Source organism: Chiloscyllium plagiosum, unplaced genomic scaffold (assembly GCF_037043375.1).
Source record: "Chiloscyllium plagiosum isolate Xiang-an unplaced genomic scaffold, Cpla_swu_hap1 HiC_scaffold_37, whole genome shotgun sequence".
NCBI lineage: Eukaryota > Metazoa > Chordata > Chondrichthyes > Orectolobiformes > Hemiscylliidae > Chiloscyllium > Chiloscyllium plagiosum.
In genome coordinates, this window is record NW_028270175.1 from 100,524,478 (window position 1) to 100,544,473 (window position 19,996).

Sequence of the window (19,996 nt, forward strand, 5' to 3'; positions counted from 1 at the left end):
AAGCATTACAAATTCACAGTTAAGTATCTCTGAAGATTATTAGAATATCTGCCGCTCTGACTCATAGGGACAGTGATGTCCAGATTCCAATGACTCGCAAGCTAATAAAGTTTTTTTTATGTAGAGCTACTCGATCGTTTATGACTCTTATCTTAAATCTATGATTAATTGATCCATCCATCATCGAGAAATCTTTCGTTAAGTGTACCCAATCCATGCCCCTCATTATTTCCTACATCTCAATACTGTCTCCTCTCAATCTCTCCTGCTCTCACAAAAGCAAAGCCAGTCTGTCGAAACTCTTTCATAGCTGAAGTTCTTAAATCCAGACAATATATTGGCAAATCACTTCTGCACCATTTCCACAGCTGTCATATCGCTTCTTTTATGTGAATTGCAGAATTATACATAACACTCTACCGAGAGACGAACAAAGACTAGAAATAAATGTGGGGAATTCGCAAACGTTGGTCTTTTCCAATAAAGTATCTTTTCCTCGATACTGTTCTGCGTCCTTTTCATGAATCCAGTGCTCCAATGATATCTGGTCCATGCAAATCAAACACTTTACATGAGGATTGATAACCCAACCACATTATCTGATTGCTTAAAGCTCCTCATGGTGATATTGGTGCAAGTTCACCTAACAAGAGTGACAGCTGCAGCACTAACTTAACGGTGTCAATGTGAAAGTGAATGTTACTTTGTGCAATGCCCCAGTGGCATGTGAGGAAGGATAGAATGGAAGAATAGTGATCGAGAAAGGGAGAGACGTCTCCGAGATTCGGTGCAGATAAAGTTTGAAGCAAGAAAATCATCACCTTCGAGAGAATTTTAACCTTAAAAATTGATTTCTTCCTTTCTGCGTTTGTTTTGCAAGGGTTATGTGGAGTAACATGGAACAAATGCGCATTACTGATACTCGGATTTGAATGGAGGTTGCTTCGGCCACAATGCAGAGGATGAGCCACTATACGATCACGTGAAAAAATAACCAACAGTAAAAGCAATAAATGCAATGGCTAAGATTGGCGAGGAACAGCACCACATGCACAAGAGGATAACCTACTGAGATTGGGTTGTATCGTCATCTTCGATGTCCTCAGTGGCTGTGGAGAATCCACCATTGAGAATGTTGAAGACTGATTTCGACTTGATGAGCCAGAGCACTTGATGAGCCAGAGCACGAGTGGATAAGGACCAGGTACCAGAAAGTGTGACGAGGACAGACAGGCGCGAGATGGGTGTCCTGATAGCAATGCGTCAAAGGCAAGCTAGTGTGCTTAAAGGTAACAGAAGGCGCGGCTCTGTGGCGCAATGGAAAGCGCGTTGGACTTCTACATCTCTATTCAGGTTGCTATTCAAAGGTTGTGGGTTCGAATCCTATCAGGGTCGTGTTTTAATTTATGTTTTGCAAAGTGGTCAGACCAGACTCGGCTGCTCATCTGCAAAATCAGTAATATTCGTGCATAAACCTAACTGTCTCGAAACGGAACATTTTCCTCCCACAGATTTACATTATCGATGTCTATTTATGGTCGAGATCGATAAATACCTGTTAGCCAGTACGATGTTGTGGATGGGCTGGAAAAAGACATAAAATTGTTGTGTGAGCCATGATGATATCAAATTACGTGGCAGAACAGGATCGGTGTTAAGAATGGCCTCCTTCTGCTCCTTTGTGTCTGTGCCATTTCTGGCCAAGGTTTTTAAATAATCACAATGAGGACAATATGAATTAAACGCCAAATAATATTTTGGTCTCATCTCCACTTCGCTTCCCTCCCGGCTGGAATAGACAGCTCTTGTTTCAGCTTTAGATCAGACAGCAGAGGATTCTCACAATTTCTCCTTCAGGCTGAATGTTCCTTCAAATAGGTTTCCAAGTGGACACATGGAGCAAGCAATTGCATGGATGCTGGGGATTCAGGGGCAGATTTCCCCTTTGCTGGGCTGGAATTCTGGCCAAGGTAATGAACGTGAATTTCTGACATTTGAATCTTACTCTGGATTCTTGCGACTTTACGAATTAAACTGAATTTAATTTGCCCTTGCAGAACATTATTCAATCTTCACTGTGCATAAAAACCATGCCACATGCTCGTGCACATAGTATGTTGAACATTGTTGATGTTGTGTGCAGTGTGGGTCGATGTCTCAGATGAACATGCCAAAGGAAGTTGGTGAAATATCAGTGAATCGAATTGTCTGACGATTTGCCGCCGATAGAAGGAAAATCCCAGTACAATGGCCACATAACATTGCCTGTGACCAACGCAGGAAGCCATGGTAAATGTATGCAGTATTCAATAAAACCGATTTTCACCACATTTATCTATGACATTTTCCTGAAGCTGATGCTTCATAATCGATGATCCATTGTCAGTATAACCACCTCTGCACTGCGTTTCATTTCAGATACACAGAAAAAAATGAGTAATTGGGTTTAGGGGCCTAGTGGTAAGTTCAGGAGCCGTTTGTCACAATTAGACGGCAGGTCCAGTGGTGCAGTTAGTTAGCTTGCTGTACTTGCATGACAGAATGGCAGCACATGAACTGCCAAAGTTGTGCATTGGATTCTCGCCAGGTGTTTGTTTTACTGATACTGACCAGAGATGATTGCAACTTCAAGCTGAAGAACAGTTTAAACCCGGAATATTGCATTGCAATAAAGTGCTTTTGGCACTAATGTTGCACCGACCTGTAAGACTAATCTGAAGTCCATCTGACCAGCATTTTGACATTATAAGCCGTAAGTTTATCCAATGATCATTTAATTGCCCTGAAGGTTGGTGAGTCTACGACTGTTGAAGACAAGGCATTCTGCACTCTTACTACTCTCTGAGAAAGGCATCTACCTCGGCATCTATCACCCTCAAATTACATCGATATGCCCTTGTGCCAACCGTCACCATTTGAAGAAAATGTCTTCACTGTCCACCTTACGGCAAACTCTGATAATCTTTTATGTCTCTATTAATTCACTTCTCAAACTTCTTATCTCTATCAAAAACAGCCTCAAGTCCCTCAGCCTTTCCTCGTAAGACCTTCCCTTCACAGAAGGCTACATCCTAGGAAAACTCGTCTGCAACCTTTCCAATGCTTTCACATCCGTCCTATAACGTGGCGACCAGAACCGCACGCACACCGACAAGTTTGGCCATGCCAGACAAATGTCTGGAGCTGCAAAGTGATCGTTTGGCCCTGAAACTAAATCCCTCTCCCAATAAAAACACTGTGCTCACTGCAAACAAATCCATCTACGTGTGTGTTAACTTTCAGAGTTTTATGTACATGGACGCCGAGATCGCTCTGGTCATCTAAGCTTCCAAGAATATTACAATTAGCCCAGAACGTTGTATTCTTGTTGCTCATTCCAAAGTAAATCACCTCACACTTTTCCACAATAACCTCCATATGCCAAGTCTGAGCCCCGATCTTCAGATTATTCATGTCCGTCTGTAACCTGCAGCAGACTTCGGCACTGTTGACAACTCCATCGATTTAGTGTGTTCTGCGAATTTCCTCATCCATCATCCCATGCCCGAACCCAGGTCATTTATAAAGGTGACAAACAGCAGTGGACCCAAAAAGGAACCTTATGGTACACCATGAGTAACTGAACTCCAGGATGAATATTTTCCATTAACTGCCACACTCTGTGTTCTTTCAGCGAGCCAATTACTGATCTTAACCGCGAAATCACCGTCAATCCCATGTCACTGTATTTGATGCAACAGTCGACCGTGCCTTCGTGAAAACCATATCCACCATGTTAACCACTTTACTCCCATCCACCTGTTTGTTGACCTTTTCAAAAACCTCAATAAATTTTTTGAGGCACAACCTGCTATTCACAAAATTGTGTTGACTTTTGCGAATCAACTTGTTCCTTCTTCGGTGATCATAAATCATATCTCTAATAATCTTTCCCAAAAGTTCACCCAGAAGGAAGTATGACGACTGTTCTATAATTACCAGTGTTGTCCCTACTCCCCTTCGTGAAGAAGGAGACAATATTTGCTGAACTCGATTCTTCTCGCACTGATCACATAGACACTGACGAAATAAAGTTGGAAGTCAAAAAGTTCTGCAATCTCCTCCCACGATTCCCAGAGAATCCTAGCATACATCCCATCAAGCCAAGAGGACAAATCTATTTTCAGGCTTTCAAGAATTGCTAACACTCGTAGTTATGAATGTCAATTTCATTTATTCTAACAGATTGCATCTCAAAATTCTCTTCGGCAACATTGTCTTTTTCATTTGAGATATGATGAAAAATATACATTCAGCGCCTCTCCTATCCTCGGACTCCGTTGACGACTTCCTACTGCTGTTCTTGACAGGCCCGAATCATATGCCAGATATTCTTTTATTCTTGAACTGACAAGAGAAAGCTTCAGGGTTTTAAATGACCCTGCGAGCTAAAGATTTTTTTATGTCCCCTCTTCGCTCTGAGAAGCTCTCTCTTTTGGCCCTTCCTTGCTAGCTTTTAATTTTCAAGTGCCCTAACTCAGCCTACATATTTCATGTTTCGACGCACTGCCTTCTCCATTTTGACAAGAAATTCAACTTTTTGAGTAAAAATTGCTCTCTGTCTCAACCTCATATTCCCTGCATGACGCACACATACTTATCAAGGACATGCATGAGCGCTTCCCTGAACAAGCTCCATATTTCAAATGTGCAAAACCCCTGCGTTTGCTTTCCCATCTGGTGCATTCTAACTCTTGCCTGAGCGCATCATACTGGCCTTTCTTCAAGCGGAACCTCATGCTCTGCTATATATATATATAATATTTGGAAAGTTAAACTTCCCCACTACAACTACCCTGTTACTTCCGTTCCTATCCAGAATCATGTTTGCAATCTTTACCTCCATATCTCTAGAACATTTTGGTGGTGACCTCTACTTGCCTGATTTTAATCTCAGAATATTCTAGTTCAGCAGATTGAGTCGGGTCCTCACCAAATATCCTTTCTGTTACCATAGTACTGTCTTTGACTAAAAACGCCACATCTCCCCCTCTGTAACGACTTTCCTGCTCTTACTGAAAAGACGAAACTGAGGTGCAAGGAACAACCATTCCTTTCAGTGCTCCATTATGTCTCTGAAATGGCCACAATATTGAAGCCCCAGTCAACAACCCATGACACCTATGTTATATCAGATGCTCCTCGCGGTGAAGTAGATACAATTCAAACCAACTTCATCCTTGCCAACATTCAGTTTCAAACCCGAAAATCTATTTATGTCCGAACCACTCAAAACTTCCTGCAAACTGCAGCTAAAATTTCGGTTCGCACTCTGCTGCTGAATTCGTTTAAACCCTCCTGAGGAGCTTTAGAAATTTATCCACTCAGGATATTGGTACCCTTCCGGTTCAGGTAAAGACCATCCTGTTTGTTGAGGTCCAACCGACTCCAAAATATGCCCCAACTATCCAGATATCAAAATCCCTATCATCTGCACCGTCCTTACAACCACGTGTTCATCTGCTCTCTCTCTATTCTTTCCCTCACTATAACTTGGCATGTGTAAACCATCAGAGAGAACAACTCTGTTTGATCTCGATCTAAGATATCACCCTGGATCCCTGAGTTTCTGCCATGCATCCATATCACTTTTATTATATATGTTGTTAGTGTGTTTGTGAAACATGACCTCGGGCTGCTCCCCCTCCCCCTGAAGTATCTTGAAAACACGCTGCGAGACATCACAAACCCTGGTAACTTGGAGCTATCACATCAATCATGAGCCTGCCCTGTACCCACAGAAACTGCAATCTGTCCCCCTCACTATGTAGTCCTCAATAACTATTGCTCTCCTCCACTTTCCCCTACCCTTCTGATCACAGGGACGAACACTGTGCCAGAGATCTGTACCCCATGGTTTACCCCTCGTAGCTCATCCCATACAAACACACACACACACACACACACACACACACACACACACACACACACACACACACACACACACATAAGTCTGTGTGTGTGTGAATTCAGAATATTTGGAATGGATGGTCGGCCATTTGAATGTTCTTCCCGTCGAATGTGTGAGCTATATGTATGTACATATATATAAATGTGTGTCCGCATGCATGTATGTGCGTGTGTGCATATATATTTAAAAGTTGCAAAAGAACATTGAGTAAAACAGCATTTATTCAAAAAAATCTGATTTTGTGGAGTGTTCTCTCCTTGGGAAATACCTCAGTCACTTAAGACCAGCCATAAAGACCCCCTGAGTGAATATCTATTACTCACTAGAGATACAGAGGTGATTTTTGAAGTCGATGACGTTTCTCATGTCGCTGAGCCTGCGCTGTGTTAAATTCCGGAAAGGAGGTTTCGCTCGCTTCATATTACTAATTTTGCTGCAAACTTGCACAGTCCATAAAAAACAATCCAAAAATTATTAGGTTTATCTCATTGGACATTTTGCCTGTTATCAGAAAAACTGGAATAGAAATGACAAATATGTATTTAAGTACTGCTATGAAGATTACAGAATTCAAACAGGAATTTTTCGTGTCTTGTCACGAGATATGGTTGGGCGAGATGAGTGAGCAGCAAATGAACTCACTCCCTTGTCTGTGATTGCATACAGATTTTCCAATGCAACAGATGAAAGAACAAAGGTGCATTACACCGGCAGGTCAGTTCCAACTCACGATAGTATAGTTTCACTTTGATGTTCGCCATCTTCTAAAGTATTAGCTTAGTGGGGAGATCAGGATCCTGAAGGTATGCTGAGATATTGCGAGAATTAATCCCACACTGTTGGCATCATTTTATATCATAAACCAGTAATGCAGCGGACTGAGCTAACCGGCTTCCATTTAATGCTGAGCTAACACACAGAGCTCAGTTCTTTTACAATTTATAGAAGTTCATGTGGAACAAGCTGCTAAACCTTTCCTCACAATCCGCTCATTCTATACTTAGTCGTGCTCAATTGCGGGTGTTATGAGGTTTCTTTCCAATAAACGTTAACCAATTAGAGAGTGTGCACCGAACGCGTACCCATGATGGTCGCCCAGATTCCCTGTCCCCGTGAAATTCATTCCTTGTGTGTCTGCACGTGTCTTCACAAATATATTAGAATCAGCTTCTGAGTATTTTTTTCCTGAGAAAACGTAAACATTTTCGAGTTCAATAGCTGTAGAAGGAAAAAGATTGCGAGCTCCAAACTTCTCTTTATCATTCATCGCTGGTTTTGAAGTTCTATAGCCTTGAAATAGATCCATCAGAATGAGGGCATTTCCCCACTATTTACTCTCGCTAAATTCACATCGCCTAGAAACCTTCTATACGGACACAACTCAGTTTTTCCTGGTGTCACGCCTCATGATCTATTCATCTTTTGCACCATTCCATGAAACCCCGCTTTGTCTTTCCAAATGGCATTGTCCCCCACTACATCGTTGGCTTCCTTTCCATTATTCTGTTTCCAACTAAACGCTGTCCATTCTTCCTGACGTCTTTTCATTCCAGTCATCGCCATCCATGTCTTTTATCATCTCTTTATGTCCGAGTATAGTCCATGTTAAGAAAGGATGCTGCGGTCAGAACAACACATGACAACCCGCTCTAATGCTGTATACGACCATTACCAATGTAGGGAAAATGGAGGTAGTTCAGTCAAAAGTGAATCCGTTGGTTGTTGCACAATGGATCAATCACTGATTGGGTCATGACTGTTTTTCCTCACTTTTCTCCTCTGTCTGAATATTTGCTAAAGCAACACAATAAGGGAACATGTAATACCTACAGTTCAGAAACTGACAATTCGATGCAACAAATGAACACCTTTCCTCCAGGGATTAACCCTCACAGAACAATTCCTTACTCTTTTTCTCTTCACTTTCTCCTGAATAAAGCACCTTACTTTCAGTCGACCCAGTTGTAGGCAAATCATATCTCTGGCGCAGTGAGGCAGCAGTGATAACCAGTGAGCCACCTTGCGGCACTGTACAATATTGCAAGGCACATGTGAACGCGTTTGAAATGCGATTCCTGTCAAAGATGCTCTACTTTTGATATTGCCCGTATCAGGAACAATAAATCCTGATTCCCTGACCAAGAAATGAACTCAAACCACAGCGGTGAAAACGCTGCATTGTAACCACTAGTCGACCAGGAAGGACGGCATGTGCAATTGCGTCTTCTCTTAACAGCATAGCTTTCTTTTCCTGCGATGAGAAATTCCTTCCAAAAAAGAGTATTCGTGAAACCGTGCTTTTACAGCACAGATTAATACATTATGTCAGTGCCAGTCGTCAAAAATCCAAATATTCTCGTTTCCAGTTTCCACTAATTGGCCCACAGCCTGACATCTGAAGTATTCATCTGAATGTGGCTTTCCCTGCAAAGTTTTAATCTCAAATGCACCAGCGAATGAGACTGATGTCAGATAGCGTCAAATTTGTTCATGAACTGTGGGAGAACTGAACCTTATTTTGACCCATAGAGGGAACAATACAGACACATCTTTTGAAAGTGACAAAGGCCTCAAGAGAGCCCAACCTCCATAAAATGTGGAATTGACCCGTTTGGCCTCTTTTTTCTTCACTACAAGCTTTAAAATCCGATTGTGTTTACCTTATCAGAGGGGTTAACAGGCAGTAGGCTGTCCTTCGAGGACTGCCCCAATCGTGAATAATTGGTACCCGCTAATTGTTGACTTCTCCACCTTTGAGGCAGCCTGGCTAGCTGTGCTCTTCAAGCCTACTACTTGTTTAATTTGAATTCCAGCAGATTCCTGGCTCTACATACGGAATGGAAGCATTCTGCCGCATCCCTGTACGTATTCGTCCTCCACTGTTTCACCGTCACGTTACTGCTTCTAATGAGTCATGTTGTTCTTCCTGCCAAACGAAGGCATTCTTCGCATCAGAAGCTTGTCATTCTCATGTTTCTCGAAGGAAAAATACGGATGTGGACTTCTAAACTGAAACAGATGCAGCCTGGTCTGCGTAAAAATAACTTCCTGCTGTTACTTCAAAAATAATTCCTAATAACATAGAGAACGCACCTTCCGATGTCTGCTGCAATAGTTGCAAGAAAATTCAGTCAGGCTGCAGTGAAATTCAAGGTTACAACCCCGGGTTTACATAACCAGTGCTTGAATCACTGAGCTATGGAAGCACTAACACAGGCGCCGTTTTGCGACTGACAAAAGACGATGACCTCTAGCAGAAAAACTTTGGTGATCTCAATTTTGTGATACAAGCTTCGTTTTGAGTGACAAAATACGACTTGAAACCCACTTCTTTGATCACTTGTTGGATATAACAGTTTGTCAGCTTCACAATGTCTCATAATGAGACAGGGATCAACATTTGTTTAAACTCCATCAGAGTAAAAGCTTTGAATTTTTTTTATATAAAAGACACGATGTAGTATTGATATCAATAAATTGCCCCGATTTTAGCATGTATAACAGTTTTTTTTTTCTTAATTACTTGGTGAGTAATTCCTTTCCTATAGCCTGGTGCGATTTACGTCGCTTCAAGATTTCATAATTTCTTACCTTGGCAGCTGCGGTTTAGGCACCAAACGTGAAACAGTTCAAATCGAACATACTCCGGAGTTTGGAATTCGAGGGAATGCAGATATCTGAGAGAGCACTTTAAAACATAATCTTGGGTGCTGTGTCCGCTGGCTGGGATGGTAAACTATTGACAATCTCTATTTGCTCTTGAGTGGCCTGGAAGACATGACAGTGATAGATAGAGGGAAGACAGTCAAGAGATTTGTATACAATGATGAAAACTTTGAAATTTAGCTGCCCGGTGAACGGTGAGTAACCCTTGTTGAGAGTATTCCCACATGCAGGAGAGGTTTTGGAAGACCTCAGGATTACATCATTGGGTGAATAACCTGCAACTCCTTCCCTTCCACCATGTGTGAGCCCTTGTGGAAAGACAAAGCTGCGAAGGCCGCAGTGCACGTTTGGGAAAATATGCGTTTGTAAAATTGCCATTCAGGTAATGCACAATGAAACAGTGAACAGAACGCAAGTACGCCCTTGAATAGAAGCAGAGGGAGTTAGACCATAGAACATAGAACATAGAACATTACAGCGCAGTACAGACCCTTCGACACTCGATGTTGCGCCGACCTGTCATACCAATCTGAAGCCCATCTTACCTACACTATTCCATGTTCGTAAAAAAGCTTGTCCAATGACGACTTAAATGTACTTAAAGTTGTGGAATCAACTACCATTGCAGGCAAAGCATTCCATACCGTTACTACTATCTGAGTAAAGAAACTACGTCTGACATCTGTCCTATATCTATCACCCTTCAATTTGAAGCAATGCCCCCTCGTGCTGGTCGTCACCATTCTTGGAAGAAGGATCTCTCTGTCCACCCTATCTAACCCTCTGATTATGTTATATGTTTCTATTAAGTCACTTCTCAACCTTCTTCTCTCTAACGAAAACAACCACAAGTCCCTCAGCCTTTCCTCGCAAGACTTTCCTCCTTACCAGGCAACATCCGAGTAAATCTCCTCTGCGTTGAAACTTTATTGCTGGAACAGCACAGCAGGTCAGGCAGCATCCAGGGAACAGGAGATTCGACGTTTCGGACACAGGCCCTTCTTCGGGCACAGGCCCTCCTGAAGAAGGGCCTGTGCCCGAAACGTCGAATCTCCTGTTCCCTGGATGCTGCCTGACCTGCTGTGCTGTTCCAGCAATAAAGTTTCAACTTTGATCTCCAGCATCTGCAGACCTCACTTTCTCCTCCTAAATCTCCTCTGCACCTTTTCCAAAGCTTCAACATCCTTCTTATAATGCGGTGACCAGAAAGGTACACAATATTCCAAGTGCGGCCGCACTAGAGGTTTGTACAGCTGTAGCATAACCTCATGGTTCCAGAAGTCGATTCCTCTATTAATAAAAGCTAAAACACTGTATGCCTTCTTAACAACCCTGTCCACCTGGGTGGCAAAGTTCGAGGATCTCTGTACCTGAACACCGAGATCTCTCTGCACATCTACACTACCCGGAAACTTTCTGCAACTGTAATACTGTCCTTGACCAACAATGCTACACCCCCCCCCCCCTTTTACATTCTTCTCTGTTCTTGCTGCAACATCTAAATCCTGGATCCTGCAACACCCATTTCTGACCCTGTTCTATTCGGGTCTACGGAATTCCCAGGTACCAACCCATGCTGCAAGTTCAACCACCTTATTCCGGATGCTCCTGGCGTTGAAGTAGACACACTCCAAACCAACTTCTTTCTTGCCGGTGTCATCTTGCGTTCATGAAACTTGATTTTGTACCTCCCTACACTCAACCTTTTCTTTACTTGAACTACAATTTTGGTTCCCATCCCCCTGCTGGACTAGTTTAAACACACGAGGAGAAAGTGAGGTCTGCAGATGCTGGAGATCAAAGTTGAAACTTTATTGCTGGAACAGCACAGCAGGTCAGGCAGCATCCAGGGAACAGGAGATTCGACGTTTCGAGCACAGGCCCTTCTTCAGGCCCTTCCTGAAGAAGGGCCTGTGCCCGAAACGTCGAATCTCCTGTTCCCTGGATGCTGCCTGACCTGCTGTGCTGTTCCAGCAATAAAGTTTCAACTAGTTTAAACACACCCCAATAGCCTTCGCGAATATCCCCCCAGGATATTGGTAACCCTCTGATTCAGATGAAGACCATCCAGTTTTTAGAGGTCCCACCTACCCCAGAAAGAGCCCCAATTATCCAAGAATCCAAAACCCTCCCTCCTGCACCATCCCTGTGGCCACATGTTCAACTGCTCTCTCTCCCTATTCCTTGCCACACTAGCACCACAGCAGGGTGGGAATTTGAAAGTACGCATGGATGTGTATTAAGACCGTGTCGTTCAAACGAATGGATTTCAGATTGAGCTGAAGAAGAGCAGAGACGTGGAAGAGTTAGTGATGTTCGTGAAGTGCAAGTAGGCTGACATGGTGATGATGGTGATATGTGGTTAATAACACATCACGAGGTGAATAATGTCACCATAGTTATGGCGTGTCTTTTCAGACTTAGACAATTGCCAGGGAGGAAATTGAATCAGTGGCGAGGCATTTTCTCCCAGCACGTGGTCGATGATGCCTTCCAACTGAGCTCATCCACTTTCCTCAATTCCGCTCCCAAAACCCTTCCCTCAAACTATGACGAGGACGGAACTCCCTTCTAAATCACTTTAAAACCCAGCAACTTCTATTGACATCATATCATCCTCCCGTATGTCCGTCAGCTGCAAATGAACCCCACCAACTAAGGTGTGTTTCCCTCCCCACCCCTATCCTTTTTCTCCAAAGATCTTTCCTTCTTTGAGTCCCTTGTCAAGTGCACGCCCCCACCAAACCGCCATTCCCTCCCAGCAACCTTCTCATTACAACACGGGATTTGAAAAACATCCACCCACACCTCCGCACCTCAACTCTTTCCAAGGCCCCAAAGGACCCTTCCATGTCCATCAGTGTTTCACCTGCATTTCCACCATGTCATTTACTGTATCCATTGCTCTTTTTGCAGTCTCCTCGACATTGAGGAAATTGGATTCCTAAGTACAGACCACTTTGGAAAACATCTCTGGGACACCCGCACCAAACAACACCACTGGCTCCTGGTCGAATACGTCAACTCTCCCTCCCACACAGCCAAATTCATTCAGGTCCAGGGCTTCCGCCGCTCTCATGAACTGTCCTATCTGTCCATCTTCCTTCCCACCTATCTGCTCCACCCTGCGCTGCGACCTATCATCATCACCCCCACCTCCATCCACCTAACACACTCACAGCTACCTTGTCCCAGCCACACCCGCACCCATTTGTCTCCCTATCCCTCGGTTCACAAGCCTCTTTCGGGCTCGTGCCCGAAACGTCAATTGTCCTGCTCATTCGTTGCTGCCTGTCCTTCTGTGCTTTCCTAGTATCACACATTCGACTCAGTGGCGAGGCAGTGGATTTTGAGTTGGGACTGAAGTCAGAGGTTTCAGTTTTGCAATGATTCAATTGTAAGAAATGTCTGCTCCAACAGGACTGGATGTCATGAGCAAGTGAGACGAAGTCAAGCCTGTGGAGGTAACCATCTTGAATTTCCACAGACATATATCAGGGTGCAGTACGGCAAACGGCTGAATAAGAGGCCATGGATTGAGGCTTGGCTGACTGGCAGAAGGCAGACAGTTGGCCAAAGGGGTCTCTTCCAGGATGGCAGCCCGTGACTAGTGGAGTTTAGAGGAGTCAGTGTTTGAACCACAGCTATTCACATTATGTATGGATGATCCATTCAAAGGAACTGAGGGTGTTGTTGCTCCATTTGAAGAAGACACAATGATAGGTGGAAGGGCAGATCTTATTGATGAAGCGGGCATGCTGCAGAATGACTTGAACGGACTGAGTGTTTCGAAAAAAATATTTGCAATTGGCAAACTTTGTGGAAAATATATGGCCGTATGTTTGGTGGAAAGAGTAGAGGCATAGACAATTTCCTGAAAGCAGAAAGATTTCAAAATTCAATTTTCTCTTATGTTCAGCATGCAATTTCAGTTTGTGATGAGGATGGCAAATACAATGTCGGCTTCTGTTCAAGCTAATGAGAATGACCGGGCAGAGGTTTACACCTCAGTCAATAGGAGGCTCTGGACAGATGCATTTGGAACATTGGGAGTAGGTTTTGGCCCATATCTAAGTGATGATATGTTTTGAGTGATGGAGAGGAGGATTATAATGGCTGACTCAGTGGTGAGTACTAATGCCTTGCAGCCTCAGTGATGTTGGTTCAATATCTACTTTGGGCGACTGTGAATTTGGAGTTGGTGCATACTCTCCTTTTCAGCCTGGGTTTCATCCACAGACTAAAGATGTGTGGCTGACGTTCTTTGGTCATGGGAAATGCAGAGTAAAGGAATTGGGTGGAGGTGTGAGTTTGGGTGCGATTCTCTTCGCAGGATTAGTGGGGATTTCTTGTTGCAAATGGCCTGTTTCCACATTGTCGGTATTCCATAAGAACAACGTTGATCGCAGGGATTTAGGCCTTGTCATAAGAATTTTTTTAAAGGAGGTGACAGCTTCCATATAAACACATGGTTTCAAGTGAATGTCTTGAACGGTATAGGGAGTGGAGAGGCATTCTTAAGGAGGACATCATAAAGGTCAATCGAGAATATGAGATAGCCTCAGAACATAAAGTTAAATATAATCTGAAGAGATTCTACAAGTACATCAAGAACTTCAGAACAAAGAGGACCACTTTAATATGAAAAAAGCTCACCTTTGTCTTGAATCTCAGCAGATGGAGAGACATATAATGTTAACTTCGCGTCAGTTTACACCTTGGAGAACAGAATGGCGGGTACAACTGAATATTGACGGTTTGAAAGAAGTTCACATTGAAAAGGGAATGTGGTGGAGGACATGGAAAATATGAAGTTGGATATTTCTCTGGGATTTGATCTCCGGGATCCCGGAACATTGTGGGATGATAGGGAAAGAAACTGTTGGCCCCTCGTAGAAATATTTTTATCATCTATTATTACGAGCGAGGTGCCAAATGACTGGAGGATGGCTAATGTTATGCCTTTATTTAGAAAGGAATTAATTAAGAAGCCTGGGATCGATAGACCTGTGTGTCTGGTTATGGTCGTGGGTAAGTTGTTGGTTGCAATTCTAAACGATAGGTTTTATTTGAATTTTTCGATTCAAGGAATGAATCGGGATAATCAGCATGGTTTTGCACAAAATTGATTGAGTTTTTTGAGGGCGTAGCCAAGAAGATCAATGAGGACATAGTGGTAGACTTTGCTCACTTGGACTTTAATAAATGCTTTTACACGGTTCCACACGGTTCACTAATTCATAAAGTTAGATCACAAAGAGATCAATGTAAGGTTTCTAATTAGATATATAATTAGTTTATTAGCAGGCTGCTGAGAATGGTGGTGGAGGGTAGTTTTCAGACTGGAAGACTGGTACCAATGGTGTCCCATTGGCTGAACGCACATTCATTTGTTTCATTTAAATAAATGATGTAGGTGGGAAGATAGAAAGTATGGTAAGTAAGTTTGCAAAATTGCCAGTAGAATGGACAATAAAAAGGTTATGTAAGGGTGTGAAGCGATTTTCTCATCAGGTCAGCTGCTCTCTGGCCGCAAGTTTAAAAAGCGTGAGAGGGGCGGGGGGGGGGGGGGGCGGGGGGGGAGTAGTGAAGGGCCGTTCTTCCATCGTGAAGGGCACATTATCAGACATCCATCTATTCTCGTCCCAGTTTGCAGCAATGAGATTCTCTCTGTGATCTTAAATGACATAACAATAGTACTGAAAGTTGACCTGGCCACACTGTTGTAACTCCTTTGTGGAACGTATTCTCATGTTCACATACAGAGGCAATCACACAGGCACATTCCACGACAGTGACAGAGTCCTCAGGATTATACCCACTCCATGTGCTTTATGTCTGCAAGTTTCCCTGGAGAAAGGCGGCTTTAAGTGGAATACAAGGCACTTCGCTAGAAAATGTGCACCGTTGTGGTGAGCCGTGATATGAAATGGATACTGAGCTGAAATAGTCGAACACGCTCCTCATGTGTAACTGCCAATAACACAAATCCCACCAAACAAGCCCCCTGGCTCCTGGGACCTGACAGGATAGCTCCCGGCAGACATTCTTCACCAAAAATAACGGACACACGGCAAAATCTAAACACTTTCACGTCTCGTCTTGTTCTGTTTTTATTCCTGTAACACCTCCAGCTTTCTCTGAACTTCTGGTCCCGATGTCAATGAACTGTTTGATCTAAACACAGGCACATTGAGAAAATAATCTTTATCTCAAAAGCAGAGCCAGGGAATGTCAGCTGCACGGGCTTGCTCTCGCCTGGCTAATGAGATATCAGGTCTTATCGTCCTGATTATCATACAGTCCGATTCCACAAATATGCACCGTAACAGTTATTACCAATTGAGATGTCCCAATGAATACCATGACTGACATTAAGATCAGGGGAGAGCAGCTTCGACCCCTTCCTCACCGAGGGACATATTTCAAAGATTATCCTTTTACTTCACAAACTGACCTCCTCACAGCTGGCCAGGGAATTGTCTTGCACAACAATACCCTTTTCGCCCACTAAGTCAGCACCAGTCCAACACAGTACCCTGAACTGTTCTTATCCCATCTGGCGTCACTTGATTCAGAGGGGCAAACATATTCAGTAATGGAAGTGTAGAACTAAATGGGTCTTACCTGCTCTAGAGTTTGCTGCCTTTTCCATCCTGACAGGCGGTTGGTTGCAGGTTCCTAACGTTCCTTATCTGAGTTATACGCATTTCACCTAATCCTGCGATTTGAATTTCAAACAAATGCAGAGAACAAGCACTCTTCAAGTTCCCGCTCGGCTCTCAGTCACAGTTCGCAAAATGTTGAACTGCGTGAGGAATCCACAGTGGATTTAATACTAATTGCCTCAACCACATGGCCACAACTGCCGAAGCGCGCTACTAAACTGGTTTCAAATTCTCCCTACCTGTGGAGTTGAGGGATAGGCAATCACTGTTCGGTTTGTTTGAATTCAATCACCACAGTTTCGACAATGTTAAATGTCAGGACATGTGTGGTCTGTGTAAACAATCTCGATGGTTGAAATGGTTATTCCGTTAAAAAGAAATGGAGAGATTGCAGGAGAAACTAAACAGATCTGGCAGCATCTGGGGGGAGACAAATAGAGACAACGATTCAGAGCTTCTTCAGGAGTTGCTCAGAACGTTATCTTCTCTCAGAGGTACTGACAAACCTGCCGAGTTCCTTGAGCAGTTTCTGTTTTTGTTTTAAAGTCCGAGTGTCCACAATCCTTCACTTGCCATTCAACAATTCAGAAACGCATTTGTTCCTCATTGGGTTTGGTTTCCGTTTGGATACATATCCCTGACCCTATTAAAAGAAATTCTCTGGCTGCACTCTGATTAGCTTGTCCTATTATTTTTGTGTTGAACAAGTCGAATTTGTTGTCCTCGACATCACTCTGCATTGCTACTCGGTGGATAAGAACAGCGATCGCTCCATGCGTGGGTACACCCTCTTTTAGGTTAACAACCAAACGAGAGGACTAATTGCTCCACAGTGACTGCGGATTTCCCTTGTTGCAGGCCCCTCGCAGGATATCCAAAAGCAGACTGTCAGTGAACTCAAGCTTTCTACTGCCCTTCGCAGAATGAAAATTGCCCTCAATTGATTTGACGTTTCCAAAATGAATTCTTAGGCATTCATTGTGTACCATGGGACAGTCTGATCTCACGCTTTGCAGGCACATACATGTCACCAGGATACAACTCTCCTAAAACTGGGAGTTTCTCCCTTCGAGCCTTATGAGGAACATTTTCCTGACCTCGGTAAAAACTCGGAAAACTTCGGCCAATAAAAAAACAGATGGTGTGGGAACAGCTGTTACTCTGTTCCTGAGTCGTGGGAGAACAGCAACCTCTCAGTGATGAGCTGAACGCACTGACGAACGTCGCCACAGAGCGTGAATGACGTCAATGATCCCCGAATGCAAGCTGCATCCTGCTCCTCCCATATTGACAATCGTCCTTAATTAGCGTTACTTTTCCGAAATAAATACTGTTAAGGTCACGATGAAGACATGGGAATAGTCTGATCCCACACTCTACAGACACAACCATCACACCGCAAACCAGTTATCCTCCTACGGGGATCGTCTCACTTCCAGCCTTTCAGTGTCCTATCTGTTCCCGCGTTTTCTAATTGCCCGGGAGCTGAGATGAGATTTGACATCCTGACTTGCAGGAACGTGAATCCATTAATATCACAGATCAATTCATATCTGGAGAACATCAGAGTCAAAGTAACGGCCTCCGAAAGAATGGAAAGATTTCTAAACTTTTAAAGTGACATTTTCCCAGACACTTTTCACAATCCTCTGTTTTGCACCATGTACAGAGATATATAAACCTTCTTTGTCAAGAGATTCCAGACTTTGGGAATGTTTTGTTTGGAGCACTTTGGATGCTTCCTGACCTGCTGCACTTTTCCAGCAACATATTTTCAAACTACTCAGGACACCTGGCAGTGGTGATTCGTGTCAAGTTGATCTTCATCAATGCGTATCGTGAGTTGTCTGTCCTCTATAATGTTTCCTACAGTCACGACGTGCACCATTGTTTGTTCAAATTTGTACTGCATATGGTGGATATTTGGTCCTTTTTTAGTGAGTTGTTGTCAAACGGGGTTTTCGTTTAATGCTGTCTCATAACTCCAAGTGGTCAGAGGAGTCTGGCTTTACGTGCTGTAACATTTTTTTTTACCTATAATGATGCGTACTAGTTGTGTTGGATAATGGCATGTCCTCCTTGTGTTGATTTTGGCAATGAATCTGCGGAAATATCTATTGTTGCAAAATATTACTGGAGGATCCAGTAAACAACACAACCAGCTGGTCCGAATAGCAATGCAGAGTGATGTCGAGGACAACAAATTCGACTTGTACAACACAAACATAATAGGACAAGCTAATCAGAGTGCAGCCAGAGAATTTCTAGAATGACGAAAATCATCCAATGACTCCATCAAAAAAACAGGTTGATCTGGACCCAACATACTGGGACATGCAAAGAAACGACAAGAACCAGCAACTGAAAGCAGTGGGAAGGAAATCAAACCAAGTCAAAATGCTGCAGGACAGCAGCGCTTCACACGAATTTCATCTGTCTTGAAGATATCACAAAGAAAGCGGAGGGAACGGCTGCAAACCAACTTCCCAAAACCACCGAACATCCCCACACCATCTGCACCCTTCACCGGAACTACAGATCTTTACAGGAACCTTGAACCCCAGAAAAGGTCAGAGCCGCCCCAGCGGGAATATGAGCCCTGGCCTCCCACGTGACAACTGAGGTGAGGAAACGCCACCCGGTGGATGTCAGAGCTAACTGAGGCTGCAAGCTACTTGTGCATGCGCTTGTCAATAACACCTGCTTGATTATCCTCATCCCATTTTCCATCATTTAACGTTGTATGCCTTACAAATTCACATTTAAATATCTCTGAAGGTTATTCGATTTTCTGCCTCTCTGACGCATAGAGACAATGATGTCCAGATTCCAACCACTCGCAGGCTGATAAAGTTATTTTATTTACAGCTACTCGAACTTTTATGACTCTTACCTTAAATCTATGCCTACCTTTCGAATGATCCCTCCATGAAAGAGAAATTTTTCGTTAAGTTTACCCAATCCATGCCCCTCATTATTTCCTACATCTCAATACTGTCTCCTCTCAATCTCTCCTGCTCTCACAAAAATAAGGCCAGCCTGTCTGAAATCTATCATAGCTGAAGTTCTTCAATCCGGACAATATATTGGCAAATCACTTCTGCACCGTTTCCACAGTTGTCATATCGCTTTTGTTATGTGGATTGCAGAAGTGTACATAATAATCTAGCGAGAGACGAATCAAAACTTGAAATAAATGTGGGGAATTCACAAATATTGGTCTATTCCAATAAAGTCTCTTTCCCTCGAAACTGTTCTGTGTCCTTTTCATGAACCCAGTGCTCCAATGATTTCTGGTCCATGCAAATCAAACACAATACATGAGGAATGATAACCCAACCACATTATCTGATTGCATTGAGTGTCTTAAAGGACCTCATTGTGGCATTGGGGCACGTTCACCGAACAAGAGTTACAGCTGCAACATTAACTTCATGGTGTCAATGTGAAAGCGAATGTTAATTTGTGCAATGCCCCAGTGACATGGAAGGAGGGATGAAAAGAAAGAATAGTGATTTAGAAAGGGAGAACATCTCCGAGATTGGGTGGAGATAAAGTTTGAAGCATTAAAATCATCACCGTATAGAGTATTTTAACTTTAAATTTGAATGTTCCCTTTCTGCGTCTGTTTCGCACAGGTTATATGGAGTAATATGGAACGAATGCGCATTGCTGATACTCGGATTTGAATGGAGGTTGCTTCGGCCACAAT

At 43.3% G+C, this 19,996-nt stretch overlaps 1 non-coding gene across 1 annotated transcript; it reads left to right on the forward strand.

Moving 5' to 3' along the window:
- The first annotated feature begins 1,303 nt into the window (after window positions 1–1,303).
- Window positions 1,304–1,395, forward strand: trnar-ucu (transfer RNA arginine (anticodon UCU)). The gene is given in 2 exon segments: window positions 1,304–1,340; window positions 1,360–1,395. It is a non-coding gene; the product is annotated as a tRNA-Arg (tRNA).
- Window positions 1,396–19,996: the final 18,601 nt, after the last annotated feature.